Source organism: Balaenoptera acutorostrata, chromosome 8, assembly GCF_949987535.1.
Source record: "Balaenoptera acutorostrata chromosome 8, mBalAcu1.1, whole genome shotgun sequence".
In the NCBI taxonomy this organism is placed as follows: Eukaryota; Metazoa; Chordata; class Mammalia; order Artiodactyla; family Balaenopteridae; genus Balaenoptera; species Balaenoptera acutorostrata.
Window position 1 is genome coordinate 35,842,983 of NC_080071.1, and position 4,766 is coordinate 35,847,748.

The following is a 4,766-nucleotide window of genomic DNA, read 5'->3' on the forward strand; positions in this document are numbered from 1 at the left end:
TCAAGGTCACTTTGTAACAACTTTATTGGTAACCAGTCGGGAAAGGCAGCTACAGCCGCCCGGAGACGGACTGACGAGCAGAGGGTGGCGGAGAGACAAAAAGAAGAAATAAAGACCAGCCCAGGCAGAGAGAACCGAACAAGTTGTTTCGCCTTTGATCTAGGCTGGTCGGAGGATAGTGGGACTTTGTCTTTCAGTTGATACTTAATGAGATTTGGCCTTTTATCAGTTGCTAGGTCTCTTTCATAGAGGAGCTCCCTTCCTGGTCATTCTCCTCTGTGAAATGGGACTCTGTGTGGGGAAACGGTTCATTCTCTGCTTGGCAGAAGCAATTAGGGTTACCAGCAAAGTGAAAATGCATTTCTTTAAAGGAATCTGGAAAAGGGTTCCAGAGTCTGGAATAATCTTTTGGGTGAAAGTGGGCCTGACCTACTGGGACAAAGGAATAAGCAAATGAATAGATCTAAGAGCTTCGTGACTTGGGCACAAAATTGCCTCTTGGTAAAGTGAGGCAGGTCGGTTTTTCTTCCAGCCCCATGGTTGGGAGAATTAAGGGTTGTCAATGTTTTATCATGTAGGGCCAAGGACTAAATAAAGTCTGAGTATTTTCAAAACTGACCCAACTTTAACACTTGTTTTCGGTAACTTTGGACTTCAGATGAATACAGAAACGTCTCAGAAAAATGGCTCTTTCTGGACTTCTGTTAAGTCCTTGAATTCTGTAAATCTGACTTAATAGTTCTAACAAGTGGCTATCAGAGGTGATACAAGTCAACATAAAAGATTAAATATCTAGTATGCCCAGCTGATGGGATGGCTGGAGGCTGAAATCCCACCCACTTGGCCTAGAGCCCTGGTACAACATGGACCCAGAGGATCACTTCTTTTTCTAGTTGGCACAAAGGTGCAATATCCTCTAGCAGTAATCCTGGGGAGAAGCCCTCAGAACTAAAATTTGAAGAATGAATAAGACTTTGTCACTGATCTAACTTCACAGGCAAATGCTTCAAAATCACATGCGAGCTTATCATTTTAGTTTCAATCTCTTTTTAAAAATTAATTCAAGTTTTATTTTTGGCTGTGTTGGGTCTTAGTTGCAGCACGCGGGATCTTCGTTGCAGCACGCAGGCTTCTCTCCAGTTGCAGCGCGCTGGCTCTCTAGTTGAGATGCGTGGGCTTAGTTGCCCCGTAGCATGTGGGATCTTCCCGGACCAGGGATTAAACCCATATCCCCTGCATTGGAAGGCGGATTCTTAACCACTGGACCACCAGGGAAGTCCCCAGGCTCAATCTTTAACCCATAAAATAGAGATAATTCATACGTGCAGTTCAAAGAGAAATTACTAGTATATTTTCTCAAGTACTCAGTTCTTGCCTGAAGTATGTGGTAAGATGTCCTGTGATGCTTAAAGGAGAATAAACAATAATGCTCTGTATTAGTCAGAGTTCTCCAGAGAAACAGAACCAGCTGGAAGAAAAACTGGCCTCACTTAGTAGGATCCTACAGGTTCTGTTTCTGTGGAGAACCCTGAGCAGTACAGAGCACTATTGTTTATATATATAGAGAGAGACAGACAGACTGACCGGATGACCATGAGGAATGGGCTTATGTGGTTATAGAAGCTGAGAAGTCCCATGAGCTGATGTCTCCAAGCTGGAGACTCAGGAAAGCTGGTGGTATAATTCAATTGGAATCTGAAGGCCTGAGAACCAAGGAGGCCAATGATATAAATCCCAGTCTGAGAAGATAAGATGGAATGTCCCATACCAAAGCCAGACAAAGATGTCACAAAAAAAGAAAACTACAGGCCAATATCACTGATGAACATAGATGCAAAAATCCTCAACAAAATACTAGCAAACAGAATCCAACAGCACCTTAAAAGGATCATACACCATGATCAAGTGGGGTTTATCCCAGGAATGCAAGGATTCTTCAATATACGCAAGTCAATCAATGTGATACACCATATTAACAAACTGAAGGAGAAAAACCATACGATCATCTCAATAGATGCAGAAAAAGCTTTCGACAAAATTCAACACCCATTTATGATAAAAACCCTCCAGAAAGTAGGCATAGAGGGAACTTACCTCAACATAATAAAGGCCATATATGACAAACCCACAGCCAACATCGTTCTCAATGGTGAAATACTGAAACCATTTCCTCTAAGATCAGGAACAAGACAAGGTTGTCCACTCTCACCACTAATATTCAACATAGTTTTGGAAGTTTTAGCTACAGCAATCAGAGAAGAAAAAGAAATAAAAGGAATCCAGATCAGAAAAGAAGAAGAAAAACTGTCACTGTTTGCAGATGACATGATACTATACATAGAGAATCCTAAAGATGCTACCAGAAAACTACTAGAGCTAATCAATGAATTTGGTAAAGTAGCAGGATACAAAATTAATGCACAGAAATCTCCTGCATTCTTATACACTAATGATGAAAAATCTGAAAGAGAAATTAAGAAAACACTCCCATTTATCACTGCAACAAAAAGAATAAAATATCTAGGAATAAATCTACCTAAGGAGACAAAAGACCTGTATGCAGAAAACTGTAAGACACTGATGTAAGAAATTAAAGATGATACAAACAGATGGAGAGATATACCATGTTCTTGGACTGGAAGAATCAACATTGTGAAAATGACTATACTACCCAAAGCAATCTACAGATTCACTGCAATCCCTATCAAACTACCAATGGCATTTTTCACAGAACTAGAACAAAAAATTTCACAATTTGTATGGAAACACAAAAGAACGTGAATAGCCAAAGCAATCTTGAGAAAGAAAAACAGAGCTGGAGGAATCAGGCTCCCAGACTTCAGACTATACTACAAAGCTACAGTAATCAAGACAGTATGGTACTGGCACAAAAACAGAAATATAGATCAATGGCACAGGATAGAAAGCCTAGAGATAAATCATAGGAACTATAGGAATAGCTACTACCTTTGGCTGAGGAAGAGTGAATAGTAATGAAAAACTTAGAAATTTAGAGGAGAGGACATGGCTGTCACAGGAACTTGCAGTTCCCTTGTGGTAAAGAAACTTGCTGAAGGCACGGGCCACAGGTGAACCATGAGGATTGCCGAGGTGAACACAACCAGGCCTCTGCTGCAAGCCAATCCACCTGAAGAAGAAAGGAAAGTCCTTCCTCCTTGTCTGGCCTCACAGTGTCTTTCCAGTGCCCTCTATTGGCCAAGCCTAACATTTTGCCAGTTGTCATAGCAGAAATGCCTACTGGGTCCAGTTGTAGAATAGAAACAAGGCATAGAAGGATGGATTTCTAGTGGAGAAGTCATAAGTTACTAACTAGCACAGATGGTAAGATTCTCAAGGGTAGGGATTAGGTCTAATTTGTATTTATGTCTTCCACAGTGCCTAATGTAGAGTATTAAACATAGTAGTCACTCAATAAAGTTTGCTCAGTAATAGACAGGGTACTTAGTATGTTTGAAGTAATTTGCAGAAACTTTATTATTCTTCTCTTTTAACTAAAATTTTAGGCTGGGACTTCCCGGGTGGTGCAGTGGTTAAGAATCCGCCTGCCAATGCAGGGGACACGGGTTCGAGCCCTGGTCCGGGAAGGTCCCACATGCCTCAGAGCAACTAAGCCTGTGCGCCACAACTACTGAGCCTGTTCTCTAGAGCCTGCAAGCCACAACTACTGAAGCCCGCGTGCCACTACTGAAGCACATGCACCTAGAGCCTGTGCTCCACAACAGGAGAAGCCACCGCAACGAGGAGCCTGCGCACCACAACGAAGAGTAGCCCCCACTCGCCGCAACTAGAAGAAGCCCGCGCGCAACAATAAAGACACAACGCAGCCAAAAATAAATAAATTAATTTAAAAAAAGTTTTAGGCTGTTGGGATAAATTAGAATGACCTCTAGAATTTCTTTTGCTCATATTGCAAAATTCAAACTTAGAGAACTTGAGGAACATTTTTTTGCTTTATGGCATGAATTTGTTCAAAGAAACATTTTTTCTGTGCCTAAGAAGGATTCTGTATTTATATTCTCATGTGCCTAAAGAATTCATTAAAAAAACAAAACAATAAAGCACTTTATTGACCTGTTCTATGATACAATAGAATATTGGCAGGAATGGGACATCAGCTGAAGCAGAATAGGCCCTGGGCTGGGTTGTGAGGTAGGCAAGGTCTGTCTGTGGTTAACCTTCACTTCTTTTCTCAATGCCTTTGGTCCATCCTTCGGCAACTTACTCTCTCTGCTGGCACCTCCTACCTTCTTGGTGTCTCCTGGCTATGTTAGGCTCTCCATGGTGGCATCTACTGAAGCCATCTCTTTCCAGGCAGTGTCCAGCTTCTGAACTCTTATCCAGGTAAAATCTAACTTATTGCTTGCTTCAGCAGTGCATATACCAAAATTATAATGATACAGAGAAGACTAACATGGCACCTGTGCAAGGATGACACTCAAATTTATCACGTATTCCATGTTTCAATAATTTGCTACCATTTCCCTCACAGGTGGGGAGGGATGTGAATGCATCTAAGAAAGGGAGAGAATTACAAATGCATTTCCTGTGTTTAAAAAATAGAAGGTTCATCGATGGTTACCTATGGTGGAAGGAATAGATTAGAGAGAACAAGAATAGAAGCTAAACCTCTTTGAATATGCTTTGCTTTCTGGATTTGAATTTGGAACCATGCAAACCATTTATAAAAGTAAAAAAAAATTTAGGGGCTTCCCTGGTGGCACAGTGGTTGAGGGTCTGCCTGCTAA

General features: G+C 41.3%; 1 non-coding gene across 1 annotated transcript; it reads left to right on the forward strand.

The window, feature by feature from the left end:
- Nucleotides 1–4,379: 4,379 nt before the first annotated feature.
- LOC114238882 (U6 spliceosomal RNA) lies at nt 4,380–4,484 on the forward strand. Its single transcript, XR_003624133.1, has one exon. It is a non-coding gene; the product is annotated as a U6 spliceosomal RNA (small nuclear RNA).
- The last annotated feature ends 282 nt before the right edge of the window (nt 4,485–4,766 follow it).